Genomic DNA, 16891 nt, shown 5'->3' on the forward strand with positions numbered 1-16891 from the left:
TTGGCTGCCGCCTGAGGAAGGGGGCGTGGCCTCGCTCGCAGCCACCGCCGCGGCGGGAAACGATCGTGAGGCGGGAAAAGGGGAAGAAAGGGGGCGGGGGGAGGAAGAGGAGGGGCCGGGGGGGGAGCGGAACACGGGTTTTGGGGTAAAAAGGGGGGGATTTGGGAGTTTGGCGCCTTTTGGGGCACTTTCGGGTGGGTTCGGGTCCCTTCGGGGAGACTTCGGGTCCCTTCGGGGAGACTTCGGGCCCCTTCGGGTGGGTTCGGGCCCCTTCGGGGAGACTTCGGGTCCCTTCGGGTGCGTTCGGGTCCCTTCGGGTGCGTTCGGCTCCACTCGGAACCCTTCGGGTGCGTTCGGGTCCCTTCGGGTGCGTTCGGGTCCCTTCGGGTGGGTTCGGGTCCCTTCGGGTTTGTTCGGCTCCACTCGGGCCCCTTCGGGTGGGTTCGGGTCCCTTCGGGTGCGTTCGGCTCCACTCGGACCCCTTCGGGAAGACTTCGGGTCCCTTCGGGTGCGTTCGGCTCCACTCGGACCCCTTCGGGAAGACTTCGGGTCCCTTCGGGTGCGTTCGGCCCCGGCCGGGACTCGGGCGCCGCTCGGCTCCGCTCGGGCTCCGCTCGGGCGCCGCTCGTCTCCGCTCGGGCCCATTCGGCTCCGCTCGGCTCTTTCCGTCTCCGCTCGTTTTCCCGCGCTTTCCCTCAGAGCGCGAAGCGAAGCGCGGGGACCCCCGGGGCCGCTTTTTTCGCGCTTTTCCCGAGGTGACAACAGCGGGGGCTTTGGGGACACAGCTCGGGGAGCCTCAGCGGGAGGGTTTTGGGTTGAAAAAGCGCTATTTTGGGTCAATTTTGAGGTGGTTTGTGGCCCTCCCGGCGGGGCAAGATGGCGGCTCCGGACATCGAGGGGCTGCTGGGTGAGTAATGAGGGGGAATTAGGGGTGATTAGCGCGAATTAGGGGGTAATTAGGGGGCAGCGGGGATACGGGGGGGTGGGGGGGGTGTTAATTAGCGCTGCTGAGGGTGTTAATTGTTAATGAATGCAGAGGAGGAGCCGTTGCAGGAGCTGCACCCCGGGCTGGCCCCGCTGAGGGGGATTGGGGGGGTGGGAGCGGAGCTGGAGAGGGAGGTGAGACAGGTAAGGGGGCATTGGGGACAATGGGGACAGAGAGAGAGAGTGTGTGCGGATCAGCAGTGATCACCCCAAACCTGCCCCGCAGACACGGCACCCAAAATCCTGCACCCCAAAATACTCTTCCCAAACCTGCACCCCAGATCCTGACCCCAAGCCCTGCACCAAAACCCTGCCCCTCAATCCTGCACCCCCAAATCCTCCACCCCCGATCCTGTCTTCCCAAACCCTGCACCCCAGATCCTGCACCCCCAAATTCGGCCCTACCAAACTCTGCACCCCTAAACCCTACAACTGAAACCTTGCACCCCCTAATCCTGCCCTCCCTACCTTCCTGAACCCCGAAACCTGCACCCCAAACCCTGCATTCCCAAATCTTTCCGTCCTATACCCTACACCCCTAAACCTGCCCCCAAACCCTGTACCCCAAAGAATTCCCTCCCAAACCCTGCACCTCCAAATCCTGCACCTCAAAGGCCTGGCAACCCAAGCCCTTCAACCCCATCCCTGCAACACCAAATCCTGTACCCCAAACCCAGCACCCCAGAATCCTGCACCCCAAATCCTGCCTACCAAACCTTTCACTGCAAACCCCTGCACCCCAAGATTGTGCTGCCCTAAACACTGAACCCCCAAATCCTGAAGACCCGGATCCTTGCCTCCCAAGACTCTGCACCCCCAAATCCTGCACCCAAATCTCTCACCCCCACCACCCTGCACTCCCAACCCCTGCACCCCAAAACTCCACACCTCCAAATCCTGAACCCTGAAACCCCGCACCCCCAAATCCTGTGCCCCAGTCCTGTGCACCCCACACTCTGCAACCTTAAATTTCCCCCCAAGCCCCTGCACCCCAAACGCTGCACTCTTAGACCTGACTTCTAAACCCAAGGGCCCATTGTGACATCCCAGAACCTCCTATTGTCCCCAGGGCCCATTGTGACATCCTGGGAACCCCCATTGTCCCCAGGGCGCATTGTGACATTCAGGGGACTCCTCTTTGTCCCCAGGGCCCATTGTGACATCCTGGGGACCGCCCCTTGTCACTGGGGCCCATTGTGACGTCACAGGACCCCCCGTTGTCCCCAGGGTTCATTGTGACGTCTTAGGACCCCCCATTGTCCCCAGGGCCCATTGTGACATCCTGGGGAACCCCCTTGTCCCCAGGGCCCATTGTGACGTCCCAGAACCCGCCATTGTCCCCAGGGCCCATTTTGACATCCTGGGGATCCCTCCTTGTCCCCAGGGCCCATTGGGACGTCCCAGGACCCCCATTGTCCCCAGGGCCCATTGTGACATCCCAGGACCCCACATTGTCCCCAGGGCCCTTGTGAGATCCTGGGGAGCCCACTTGTCCCCAGGACCCATTGTGACACTATAGGGACCCGCCCTTGTGCCCAGTGACCATTGTGACACCGTGGGTACCACCCTTGTCCGCAGGGCCCATTGTGACATCCTGAGGACACCCCCTTGTCTCCAGGGCCCATTGTGACATCCTGGGAATCCCTCCTTGTCCCCAGGGCCCATTTTGACATTCAGGGGACCCCCCATTGTCCCCAGGGCCCATTGTGACATCCTGCGGACCCCCCGTTGTCCCCAGGGCCCATTGTGACATTCAGGGGACCCACCATTGTCCTCAGGGCCCATTGTGACGTCCCAGGACCCCCCGTTGTCCCCAGGGTTCATTGTGACGTCTTAGGACCCCCCATTGTCCCCAGGGCCCATTGTGACATCCACTGCACCCCCCTGTCCCCAGGGCTCATTGTGACATGCAGGGGACCCCTCTTTGTCCCCAGGGCCCATTGTGACATCCTGGGGACCCCCCCTTGTCCCCAGGGCCCATTGTGACGTCCCAGGACCCCCCATTGTCCCCAGGACCCATTGTGACATTCAGGGGACCCCCTTTGTCATTGGGGCCCATTGTGAAATCCCAGGACCCCACATTGTCCCCAGGGCCCATTGTGACATCCTGGGGACCCCCCCTTTGTCCCCAGTGCCCATTGTGACATCCTGCGGACCCCCCTTTGTCCCCAGGGCCCATTTTGACATTCAGGGGACCCACCATTGTCCTCAGGGCCCATTGTGCGGTCCCAGGACCCCCCATTGTCCCCAGGGCCCATTGTGATATCCTCGGCACCCCCTTGTCCCCAGGGTCCATTGTGACACTGTGGGTACCACCCTTGTCTGCAGAGCTCATTGTGACATCCCAGGACCCCCCATTGTCCCCAGGGCCCATTGTGACATTCAGGGGACCCCCCTTGTCCCCAGGGCCCATCCTGATACCGTGTGGACCCCCTTTGTCCCCAGGGCCCATTGTGACATCCTGCGGACCCCCCTTGTCCTCAGGGTCCATTGTGACAGCCCAGGACCTTACATTGTCCCCAGGGCCCATTGTGATATCTGGGGGACCCCCTTGTTCCCAAGGCCCATTGTGACATCCTGGGGACCCACCCTTGTCCCCAGGGCCCATTGTGACATCCCAGGACCCCCCATTGTCCCCAGAGCCCATTGTGACATCCTCGGCACCCCCTTGTCCCCAGGGCCCATTGTGACATCCTGGGGACCCCCCCTTCTTCCCAGGGCCCATTGTGACGTCCCAGGACCCCCCATTGTCCCCAGGGCCCATTGTGACATCCTCTGCACCCCCTTGTCCCCAGGGCCAATTGTGACATTCAGGGGACCCCTCTTTGTCCCCAGGGCCCATTCTGACATCCTGGGGATCCCTCCTTGTCCCCAGGGCCCATTGTGACGTCCCAGGACCCCCCATTGTCCCCAGGACCTATTGTGACATTCAGGGGACCCCCTTTGTCACTGGGGCCCATTGTGACACCATGGAGACCCCCGCTTGTCCTCAGGGTCCATTGTGACATCCTGGGTACCCCCCATTTTCCCCAGGACCCATTGTGACATCCTGGCCACCCCCTTGCTCCCAGGGCCCGTTGTGGCACCATGGGGACACCACCTTTGTCCCCAGGGCCCATTGTGACATCCCAGGACCCCCCTTTGTCCCCAGGGCCCATTGTAGCACCATGGGGACCCCCTTTGACCCCAGGGCCCATTGTGGCACCATGGCAACCCCTTTTGTCCCCAGGGCCCATTGTGACATTCTTGGACCCCACTTTGTCCCCAGGGCCTATTGTGACATCATGGGGACCCCTCCTTGTCACTGGGGACCCATTGTGACACCATGGGGACCCCCCCTTGTCCTCAGGGCTCATTGAGACGTCCCAGGACCCCCCACTGTCCCCAGGGCCCATTGTGACATCCACTGCACCCCCTTGTCCCCAGGGCCCATTGTGACATTCAGGGGACCCCTCTTTGTCCCCAGGGCCCATTGTGACATCCTGGGGACCCCCCCTTGTCCCCAGGGCTCATTGAGACGTCCCAGGACCCCCCACTGTCCCCAGGGCCCATTGTGACATTCAGGGGACCCCCTTTGTCACTGGGGCCCATTGTGACATGCTGGGGACGCTCTTTGTCCACAGGGCCCATTGTGACATCCTGGGGACCCTCCTTGTCCCCAGAGCCCATTGTGACATCCAGGGGACCCCCTTTGTCCCCAGGGCCCATTGTGGCACCATGAGGACCCTCTTTGTCACTGGGGCCCATTGTGACACCGTCGACACCCCCCTTTGTCCCCAGGGCCCATTCTGATACCGTGGGGACCCCCCATTGTCCCCAGGGCCCATTGTGACATGCTGGGGACGCTCTTTGTCCACAGGGCCCATTGTGACATCCTGGGGACCCTCCTTGTCCCCAGAGCCCATTGTGACATCCAGGGGACCCCCTTTGTCCCCAGGGCCCATTGTGGCACCATGAGGACCCTCTTTGTCACTGGGGCCCATTGTGACATCCCAGGACCCCCCTTTGTCCCCAGGGCCCATTGTGACATCCTGGGGACCCTCCTTGTCCCCAGAGCCCATTGTGACATCCCAGGACCCCACTTTGTCCCCAGGGCTTATTGTGACGCCATGGGGATCTCCCTTGTCCCCAGGGCCCATTGTGACATCCATGACCCCCCTTTGTCCCCAGTGCTATTGTGAAATCCTGGGGACCCCTTTTGTCCCCAGAGCCCATTGTGACACCGTGGGGAACCCCTTTGTCACTGGGGGCCATTGTGACATTCCAGGATTTCACTTTGTCCCCAGGGCTCGTTCTGACACCTTGGGGACTCCCATTGTCCCCAGGGCCCATTGTGACATCCTGGGCAACCCCATTGTCCCCAGGGCCCATTGTGACATCCTGGGGACCCCCATTGTCCCCAAGGCCCATTGTGACATTCCAGGACCCCCCATTGTCCCCAGGGCCCATTGTGACATCCACTGCACCCCCTTGTCCCCAGGGCCCATTGTGACATTCAGGGGACCCCTCTTTGTCCCCAGAGCCCATTGTGACATCCTGGGGACCCCCCTTCTCACTGGGGCCCATTGTGACGTCCCAGGACCCCCCATTGTCCCCAGGACCCATTGTGACATTCAGGGGGCCCCTTTGTCACTGGGGCCCATTGTGACATCCCAGGACCCCACATTGTCCCCAGGACACATTGTGACATCCTGGGGACGCTCTTTGTCCCCAGGGCCCATTGTGACATCCTGGGGACCCTCCTTGTCCCCAGAGCCCACTCTGACATCCAGGGGACCCCCTTTGTCCCCATGGCCCATTGTGGCACCATAGGGACCCCCTTTGTCACTGGGGCCCATTGTGACATCCCAGGACACCCCCTGGTCCCCAGGCCCCATTGTGACATCCTGGGGACCCCCTTTGTCCAGGACTTCATTGTGACATCCTGGGGACCCCCCCTTGTCCTCAGGGTCCATTGTGACAGCCCAGGACCTTACATTGTCCCCAGGGCCCATTGTGATATCTGGGGGACCCCCCTTGTCCCCAGGGCCCATTGTGACATCCCAGGACCCCCCATTGTCCCCAGGGCCCATTGTGACATCCCAGGACCCCCCATTGTCCCCAGGGTTCATTCTTACATCCTGGGGACCCCCCTTGTCCCCAGGACCCATCGTGACACCATGGAGACCCCTCCTTGCCTCAGGGCCCATTGTGACATCCTGGCATCCCCCTTTGTCACCCGGGACATTGTAACACCATGGGGACCCCCTTTGTCCCTAGGGCCTATTGTTACGTCCCAGGACCCCCCGTTGTTCCCAGGGCCCATTGTGACACCTTGGGGACCCCCTTGTCACTGGGGACCCATTGTGACACCATGGGGACCACCCCTTGTCCTCAGGGCCTATTGTGAACATCTTGGGGAACCTCCATTGTCCCCAGAGCCCATTGTGAGTTCCTGGGGACCCCCTTGTCCCCAGGTCCCATTGTGACATCCTGGGGAGTCTCTTTGTCCCCAGGGCCCATTGTGACATCCTGGGGACCCCCTTTGTCCCCAGGGCCCATGGTGACATCCTGGGGACCTCCTTGTCCGCAGGACCCATCCTGGCACCGTGGGGACCTCCCTTGTCACTGGGGACCCTTTGTGACACCATGGGGACCTCCCATTGTCCTCAGGGCCCATTGAGACATCCTGGGGACCCCCTTTGTCACTGGGGACCCATTGTGACATCCCAGGAACCCCATTGTCCCAAGGGCCCATTGTGACATCCTAGGGACCCTCCCTTTGTCCCCAGGGTTCATTGTGGCACCATGGGGACCCCCTTTGTCACTGTGTCACATTGTGATATCCAAGAACCCCACTTTGTCCCCAAGGCCCATTTTGACATCCTGGGGACCCCCTTTCTCCCCAGGGCCCATTGTGACATTCAGGGGACACCCCCCTTGTCCCCAGGGCCCATTGTGACTTCCCAGGACCCCCCATTGTCCCTAGAGCCCATTGTGACATTCAGGGGACCCCCTTTGTCACTGGGGCCTATTGTGACATCCCAGGACCCCACATTGTCCCCAGGGCCCATTGTGACATTCAGGGGACACCCCCCTTGTCCCCAGGGCCCATTGTGACGTCCCAGGATCCCCCATTGTCCCCAGGGCCCATTGTGACATTCAGGGGACCCCCTTTGGCACTGGGGCCCATTGTGACATCCCAGGACCCCACATTGTCCCCAGGGCCCATTGTGACATTCAGGGGTCCCCCCCTTGTCCCCAGGACCCATTGTGATGTCCCAGGAGCCTCATTGTCCCCACGGCCCATTGTGACATCCTGGGGACCCCCCTTTGTCACTGGGGCTCATTGAGACACCATGGAGACCCCTGCTTGTCCTCAGGGTCCATTGTGACATCTTGGGCACCTCCCATTGTCCCCAGGACCCATTGTGACATCCTGGGGACCCCCTTGCTCCCAGGGCCCATTGTGGCACCATGTGGACATCCCCTTTGTCCCCAGGGCCCATTGTGACATTCCAGGACCCCCCATTGTCCCCAGGGCCCATTGTGACATCCACTGCACCCCCTTGTCCCCAGGGCCCATTGTGACATTCAGGGGACCCCTCTTTGTCCCCAGTGCCCATTGTGACGTCCCAGGACCCCCCATTGTCCCCAGGGCCCATTGTGACATCCTGGGGATCCCTCCTTGTCACTGGGGACCCATTGTGACACCATGGAGACCCCTGCTTGTCCTCAGGGTCCATTGTGACATCTTGGGCACCTCCCATTGTCCCCAGGACCCATTGTGACATCCTGGGGACCCCCTTGCTCCCAGGGCCCATTGTGGCACCATGGGGACATCCCCTTTGTCCCCAGGGCCCATTGTGACATTCCAGGACCCCCCATTGTCCCCAGGGCCCATTGTGACATCCACTGCACCCCCTTGTCCCCAGGGCCCATTGTGACATTCAGGGGACCCCTCTTTGTCCCCAGGGCCCATTGTGACGTCCCAGGACCCCCCATTGTCCCCAGGGCCCATTGTGACATCCTGGGGATCCCTCCTTGTCCTCAGGGCCCATTGTGACGTCTTAGGACCCCCCATTGTCCCCAGGGCCCATTGTGACATTCAGGGGACGCCTCTTTGAAACCCAGGGCACATTGTGACATCCTGGGGACCCCCCCTTGTCCCCACAGCCCATTGTGACGTCCCAGGACCCCCCATTGTTCCCAGGGCCCATTGTGACATCCTGGGGATCCCTCCTTGTCCCCAGGGCCCATTGTGACACTATGGGGACCCCCCCTTGTTCCCAGGGCCCATTGTGACATCCTGGGTACCACCCTTGTCCGCACGGCTCATTGTGACGTCCCAGGACCCCCCATTGTCCCCAGGGCCCATTGTGACATCCTGGGGATCCCTCCTTGTCCGCAGGGCCCATTGTGACGTCCCAGGACCCCCCATTGTCCCCAGGGCCCATTGTGACATCCTCTGCACCCCCTTGTCCCCAGGGCCCATTGTGACATTCCGGGGACCCCTGTTTGTTCCCAGGGCCCATTGTGACATCCTGGGGACCCCCTCTTGTCACTGGGGCCCATTGTGACGTCCCAGGACCCGCTATTGTCCCCAGGGCCGATTGTGACATTCAGGGGACCCCTCTTTGTCCCCAGGGCCCATTGTGACATCCTGGGGATCCCTCCTTTTCCCCACGACCCATTGTGACATCCTGGGGACCCTCCTTGTCCCCAGAGCCCATTGTGACATCCAAGGGACCCCCTTTGTCTCCAGGGCCCATTGTGGCACCATGGGGACCCCCTTTGACACTGGGGCCCATTGTGACACCGTCGACACCCCCCTTTGTCCCCAGAGCCCATTGTGACGTCCTGGGGACCCCCCTTGTCCCCAGAGCCCATTGTGACATCCAGGGGACCCCCTCTTGTCCCCAGGGCCCATTGTGACGTCCCAGGACCCTCCATTGTCCCCAGGACCCATTGTGACATCCTGGGGATCCCTCCTTGTCCCCAGGGCCCATTGTGACGTCCCAGGACCCCCCATTGTCCCCAGGACCCACTGTGACATTCAGGGGACCCCCTTTGTCACTGGGGCCCATTGTGACATCCCAGGAGCCCACATTGTCCCCAGGGCCCATTGTGACATCCTGGGGACCCCACTTGTCCCCAGGACCCATTGTGACACTATGGGGACCCCCCCTTGTCCCCAGGGCCCATTGTGACGTCCTGGGTACCACCCTTGTCCGCAGGGCTCATTGTGACGTCTCAGGACCCCCCATTGTCCCCAGGGCCCATTGTGACATCCTGGGGATCCCTCCTTGTCCGCAGGGCCCATTGTGACGTCCCAGGACCCCCCATTGTCCCCAGGGCCCATTGTGACATTCAGGGGACCCCTGTTTGTCCCCAGGGCCCATTGTGACATCCTGGGGACCCCCTCTTGTCACTGGGGCCCATTGTGACGTCCCAGGACCCCCCATTTTCCCCAGGGCCCATTGTGACATTAAGGGGACCCCTCTTTGTCCCCAGGGGCCATTGTGACGTCTAACGACCCCCCATTGTCCCCAGGGCCCATTGTGACATCCTGGGGATCCCTCCTTGTCCTCAGGGCCCATTGTGACGTCCCAGGACCCCCCATTGTTCCCAGGGCCCATTGTGATGTCCTTGGGAGCCCCCTCTCTTCCCAGGGCTCATTGTGACTCTCAGGGGACCCCACCTTGTCCCCAGGACTGCTTGTGACGTCCTAGGGCCCCTCTGTGTCCCCAGGGCCCATTGTGACGTCCCAGGACCCCCATTGTCCCCAGGGCCCATTGTGACATCCTCGGCACCCCCTTGTCCACAGGGCCCATTGTGACATTCAGGGGACCCCTCTTTGTCCCCAGGGCCCATTGTGACATCCTGGGGACCCCCTCTTGTCCCCAAAGCCCATTGTGACGTCCCAGGACCCCCCATTGTCCCCAGGGCCCATTGTGACATCCTGGGGATCCCTCCTTGTCCCCAGGGCCCATTGTGACGTCCCAGGAACCCCCATTGTCCCCAGGACCCATTGTGACATTCAGGGGACCCCCTTTGTCACTGGGGCCCATTGTGACATCCTGGGGACCCCCATGCCACTGGGGCCCATTGTGACGTCCCAGGACCTCGCATTGTCCCCAGGGCCCATTGTGACACCTTGGGGACCCCCTTGTCACTGGAGACCCGTTGTGACATCATGGGGACCACCCCTTGTCCTCAGGGCCTCTAGTTACGTCCCAGGACCCCCCATTGTCCCCAGGGCCCATTGTGACATTCAGGGGACCCCCTTTGTCACTGGGGCCCATTGTGACATCCCAGGACCCCACATTGTCCCCAGGGCCCATTGTGAGTTCCTGGAGACCCCCTTGTCCCCAGGTCACATTGTGACATCCTGGGCAGCCTCTTTGTCCCCAGGGCCCCTTGTGACATCCTGGGGACCTCCTTGTCCCCAGGACCCATCCTGGCACCGTGGAGACATCCCTTGTTACTGGGGACCTATTGTGACACCATGGGGACCTCCCATTGTCCTCAGGGCCCATTGAGACATCCTGGGGACACCCTTTGTCACTGGGGACCCAATGTGACATCCCAGGAACCCCATTGTCCCAAGGGCCCATTGTGACATCCTGGGGACCCCCCTTTGTCTCCAGGACATATTGTGACACCGTGGGGACCACATTAGTCCCCAGGGCCCATTGTGACATCCTAGGGATCCCCTCTTGTCCCCAGGGCCCATTGTGACGTCCCAGGACCCCCCATTGTCCCCAGGGCCCATTGTGACCTCCTCGGCACCCCCTTGTCCCTAGGGCCCATTGTGACATTCACGGGACCCCCCTTTGTCCCCAGGACCCATTGTGACATCCTGGGGACCCTCCTTGTCCCCAGAGCCCATTGTGACATCCAGGGGACCCCCTTTGTCCCCAGGGCCCATTGTGACATCCTGGGGTCCCCCCTTTGTCCCCAGGGCCCATTGAAATGTCCCAGGACCACCGTTTGTCCCCAGGGTTCATTATGACATCCTGGGGACCCCATTTGTCCCCACGGCCCATTGTGGCACCATGGGGACCCCCTTTGTCACTGGGGCCCATTGTGACATCCCAGGACCCCACTTTGTCCCCAGGGCTTATTGTGACACCATGGGGATCTCCCTTGTCCCCAGGGCCCATTGTGACATCCCATGACCCCCCTTTATCCCCAGTGCTATTGTGAAATCCTGGGGACCCCTTTTGTCCCCAGGGCCCATTGTGGCACCATGGGGAACCCCTTTGTCACTGGGGGCCATTGTGACATCCCAGGATTCCACTTTGTCCCCAGGGCTCGTTCTGACACCTTGGGGACTCCCATTGTCCCCAGGGCCCATTCTGACATCCTGGGCAACCCCATTGTCCCCAGGGCCCATTGTGACATCTGGGGGACGCCCTTGTCCCCAGGACCCATCGTGGCACCGTGGGGACCCTCCTTGTCACTTGGGCCCATTGTGACATCCTGGGCACCCCTTTTGTCCCCACAGCCCATTGTGGCACCATGGGGACCCCCTTTGTCACTGGGGCCCATTGTGACATCCCAGGACCCCACATTGTCCCCAGGGCCCTTGTGACATCCTGGGGACCCCACTTGTCCCCAGGACCCATTGTGACACTATAGGGACCCCCCCTTGTGCCCAGTGACCATTGTGACACCGTGGGTACCACCCTTGTCCGCAGGGCCCATTGTGACATCCTGGGGACACCCCCTTGTCTCCAGGGCCCATTGTGACATCCTGGGAATCCCTCCTTGTCCCCAGGGCCCATTTTGACATTCAGGGGACCCCCCATTGTCCCCAGGGCCCATTGTGACATCCTCGGCACCTCCTTGTCCCCAGGGCCCATTGTGACATTCAGGGGACCCCACATTGTCCCCAGGGCCCATTGTGACATCCTGGGGACCCCCCTTTGTCCCCAGGGCCCATTGTGACATCCAAGGGACCCCCCCTTGTCCCCAGGGCCCATTGTGACGTCCCAGGACCCCCCACTGTCCCCAGGGCCCATTGTGACATTCAGGGGACCCCCCTTTGTCCCCAGGGCCCATTCTGATACCGTCGGGACCCCCTTTGTCCCCAGGGCCCATTGTGACATCCTGGGGGACTCTCCTTGTCCCCAGAGCCCATTGTGACATCCAGGGGACCCCCTTTGTCCCCAGGGCCCATTGTGGCACCGTGAGGACCCTCTTTATCACTGGGGCCCATTGTGACATCCCGGGACCCCCTTTGTCCCCAGGGCCCATTGTGACATCCTGGGGGACCCTCCTTGTCCCCAGAGCCCATTGTGACATCCCAGGACCCCACTTTGTCCCCAGGGCTTATTGTGACACCATGGGAATCTCCCTTGTCCCCAGGGCCCATTGTGACATCCCATGACCCCCCTTTGTCCCCAGTGCTATTGTGAAATCCTGGGGACCCCTTTTGTCCCCAGGGCCCATTGTGGCACCATGGGGAACCCCTTTGTCACTGGGGGCCATTGTGACATTCCAGGATTCCACTTTGTCCCCAGGGCTCGTTCTGACACCTTGGGGACTCCCATTGTCCCCAGGGCCCATTGTGACATCCTGGGCAACCCCATTGTCCCCAGGGCCCATTGTGACATCCTGGGGACCCCCATTGTCCCCAAGGCCCATTGTGACATTCCAGGACCCACCATTGTCCCCAGGGCCCATTGTGACATCCACTGCACCCCCTTGTCCCTAGGGCCCACTGTGACATTCAGTGGACCCCTCTTTGTCCCCAGGGCCCATTGTCACATCCTGGGGACCCCCGTTGTCACTGGGGCCCATTGTGACATCCAAGGGACCCCCCCTTGTCCCCAGGGCCCATTGTGACGTCCCAGGACCCACCATTGTCCCCAGGACCCATTGTGACATTCAGGGGGCCCCTTTGTCCCCAGGGCCCATTATGACATCCCAGGACCCCCCATTGTCCCCAGGGCCCATTGTGACGTCCCAGGACCCCCCATTGTCCCCAGGGCCCATTGTGACATCCTCAGCACCCCCTTGTCCCCAGGGCCCATTGTGACATTCAGGGGACCCCTCTTTTTCCCCAGGGCCCATTGTGACATCCTGGGGACCCCCCCTTGTCCCCAGGGCCCATTGTGACGTCCCAGGACCCGCCATTGTCCCCAGGGCCCATTGTGACATCCTGGGGATCCCTGCTTGTCCCCAGGGCCCATTGGGACGTCCCAGGACCCGCCATTGTCCCCAGGGCCCATTGTGACATTCTGGGGATCCCTCCTTGTCCCCATGGCCAATTGGGACGTCCCAGGACCCCCATTGTCCCCAGGGCCCATTGTGACATTCAGGGGCCCCCGTTTGTCACTGGGGCCCATTGTGACATCCCAGGACCCCACATTGTCCCCAGGGCCCATTGTGACATCCTGGGGACACCCCCTTATCTCCAGGGCCCATTGTGACATCCTGGGAATCCCTCCTTGTCACTGGGGCCCATTTTGACATTCAGGGGACCCCTCTTAGTCCCCAGGGCCCATTGTGACATCCTGGGGACCCCACTTGTCCCCAGGACCCATTGTGACACTATGGGGACCCCCCCTTGTGCCCAGTGCCCATTGTGACACCGTGGGTACCACCCTTGTCTGCAGGGCTCATTGTTTCATCCCAGGACCCCCCATTGTCCCCAGGGCCCATTGTGACATTCAGGGGACCCCCCTTTGTCCCCAGGGCCCATTCTGATACCGTGGGGACCCCCTTTGTCCCCAGAGCCCATTGTGACATGTTGGGGACGCTCTTTGTCCCCAGGGCCCATTGTGACATCCTGGGGACCCTCCTTGTCCCCAGAGCCCATTGTGACATCCAGGGGACCCCCTTTGTCCCCAGGGCCCATTGTGGCACCATAGGGACCCCCTTTGTCACTAGGGCCCATTGTGACATCCCAGGACCCCCCCTAGTCCCCAGGGCCCATTGTGACATCCTGGGGACCCTCCTTGTCCCCAGAGCCCATTGTGACATCCAGGGGACCCCCTTTGTCCCCAGGGCCCATTGTGGCACCATAGGGACCCCCTTTTTCACTGGGGCCCATTGTGACATCCCAGGACCCCCCCTGGTCCCCAGGCCCCATTGTGACATCCTGGGGACCCCTTTGTCCCAAGACTTCATTGTGACATCCTGGGGACCCCCCTTGTCCTCAGGGTCCATTGTGACAGCCCAGGACCTTACATTGTCCCCAGGGCCCATTGTGATATCTGGGGGACCCCCTTGTTCCCAAGGCCCATTGTGACATCCTGGGGACCCACCCTTGTCCCCAGGACCCATTGTGACATCCTGGGGACCCCCCCTTGCTCCCAGGGCCCGTTGTGGCACCGTGGGGACACCCCGTTTGTCCCCAGGGCCCATTGTGACATCCCAGGACCCCCCTTTGTACCCAGGGCCATTGTAGCACCATGGGGTCCCCTTTGACCCCATGGCCCATTGTGGCACCATGGCAACCCCTTTTGTCCCCAGGGCCCATTGTGACATTCTTGGACCCCACTTTGTCCCCAGGGCCTATTGTGACACCATGGGGACCCCTCCTTGTCACTGGGGACCCATTGTGACACCATGGGGACCCCCCCTTGTCCTCAGGACTCATTCTCACATCCTGGACACCCCCCATTGTCCCCAGGGCCCATTGTGACATCCACTGCACCCCCTTGTCCCCAGGGCCCATTGTGACATTCAGTGGACCCCTGTTTGTCCCCAGGGCCCATTGTGACATCCTGGGGACCCCCCCTTGTCCCCAGGGCCCATTGTGACGTCCCAGGACCCCCCTTTGTCCCCAGTGCTATTGTGAAATCCTGGGGACCCCTTTTGTCCCCAGGGCCCATTGTGACACCATGGGGAACCCCTTTGTCACTGGGGGCCATTGTGACATTCCAGGATACCACTTTGTCCCCAGGGCTCGTTCTGACACCTTGGGGACTCCCATTGTCCCCAGGGCCCATTGTGACATCCTGGGCAACCCCATTGTCCCCAGGGCCCATTGTGACGTCTCACGAGCCCCCATTGTCCCCAGGGCCCATTGTGACATCCTGGGGATCCCTCCTTGTCCCCAGGGCCCATTGTGATGTCCCAGGACCCCCCATTGTCCCCAGGGCCCATTGTGACATCCTCTGCACCCCCTTGTCCCCAGGGCCCATTGTGACATTCAGGGGACCCCTCTTTGTCCCCAGGGCCCATTCTGACATCCTGGGGATCCCTCCTTGTCCCCAGGGCCCATTGTGACGTCCCAGGACCCCCCATTGTCCCCAGGACCTATTGTGACATTCAGGGGAGCCCCTTTGTCACTGGGGCCCATTGTGACACCATGGAGACCCCCGCTTGTCCTCAGGGTCCATTGTGACATCCTGGCCACCCCCTTGCTCCCAGGGCCCGTTGTGGCACCATGGGGACACCCCCTTTGTCCCCAGGGCCCATTGTGACATCCCAGGACCCCCCTTTGTCCCCAGGGCCATTGTAGCACCATGGGGACCCCCTTTGACCTCAGGGCCAATTGTGGCACCATGGCAACCCCTTTTGTCCCCAGGGCCCATTGTGACATTCTTGGACCCCACTTTGTCCCCAGGGCCTATTGTGACACCATGGGGACCCCTCCTTGTCACTGGGGACCCATTGTGACACCATGGGGACCCCCCCTTGTCCTCAGGACTCATTCTCACATCCTGGACACCCCCCATTGTCCCCAGGGCCCATTGTGACATCCAGGGGACCCCCTTTGTCCCCAGGGCCCATTGTGGCACCATGAGGACCCTCTTTGTCACTGGGGCCCATTGTGACATCCCAGGACCCCCCTTTGTCCCCAGGGCCCATTGTGACATCCTGGGGACCCTCCTTGTCCCCAGAGCCCATTGTGACATCCCAGGACCCCACTTTGTCCCCAGGGCTTATTGTGACACCATGGGGATCTCCCTTGTCCCCAGGGCCCATTGTGACATCCCATGACCCCCCTTTGTCCCCAGTGCTATTGTGAAATCCTGGGGACCCCTTTTGTCCCCAGGGCCCATTGTGACACCATGGGGAACCCCTTTGTCACTGGGGGCCATTGTAACATTCCAGGATTCCACTTTGTCCCCAGGGCTCGTTCTGACACCTTGGGGACTCCCATTGTCCCCAGGGTCCATTGTGACATCCTGGGCAACCCCATTGTCCCCAGGGCCCATTGTGACATCCTGGGGACCCCCATTGTCCCCAAGGCCCATTGTGACATTCCAAGACCCCCCATTGTCCCCAGGGCCCATTGTGACATCCTCTGCACCCCCTTGTCCCCAGGGCCCATTGTGACATTCAGGGGACCCCTCTTTGTCCCCAGGGCCCATTGTGACATCCTGGGGACCCCCCCTTGTCACTGGGGCCCATTGTGACGTCCCAGGACCCCCCACTGTCCCCAGGGCCCATTGTGACATCCTGGGGATCCCTCCCTGTCCCCAGGGCCCATTGTGACGTCCCAGGACCCCCCATTGTCCCCAGGACCCATTGTGACATTCAGGGGGCCCCTTTGTCACTGGGGCCAATTGTGACATCCCAGGACCCCACATTGTCCCCAGGGCCCATTGTGACACCGTGGGTACCACCCTTGTCCGCAGGGCTCATTGTGACATCCCAGGACCCCCCTTTGTCCCCAGGGCCCATTCTGATACCGTGGGGATCCCCTTTGTCCCCAGAGCCCATTGTGACATCCAGGGGACCCCTTTGTCCCCAGGGCCCATTGTGACATCGCAGGACCCCCCTGGGCCCCAGGGCGCATTTTGACATCCTGGGGATGCCCCCTTGTCACCGGGACCCATTGTGTCGTCCCAGGACCCCCCATTGTCTCCAGGGCCCATTGTGACATCCTGGGGATCCCTGCTTGGCCCCAGGGCCCATTGTGACGTCTTAGGACCCCCCATTGTCCCCAGGGCCCATTGCGACA

The 16891-nt window shown here is 61.6% G+C and overlaps 1 long non-coding RNA gene across 2 annotated transcripts in view; it reads left to right on the forward strand.

Moving 5' to 3' along the window:
- LOC139825655 (uncharacterized) overlaps positions 1 to 16891 on the forward strand; it is a 35265-nt gene continuing 18374 nt past the window's right edge. Inside the window, exons 1-3 of one of the 2 annotated variants that reach the window (XR_011735859.1) lie at positions 1 to 65; positions 848 to 907; positions 1037 to 1069. This is a non-coding gene — a long non-coding RNA (uncharacterized lncRNA). Of the gene's footprint in view, positions 66 to 847; positions 908 to 1036; positions 1070 to 16891 lie in introns of those variants that run through there. The other variant, XR_011735858.1, reaches the window with a different exon arrangement.

This window comes from Patagioenas fasciata, chromosome 26 (assembly GCF_037038585.1).
Source record: "Patagioenas fasciata isolate bPatFas1 chromosome 26, bPatFas1.hap1, whole genome shotgun sequence".
Taxonomy (NCBI): Eukaryota; Metazoa; Chordata; class Aves; order Columbiformes; family Columbidae; genus Patagioenas; species Patagioenas fasciata.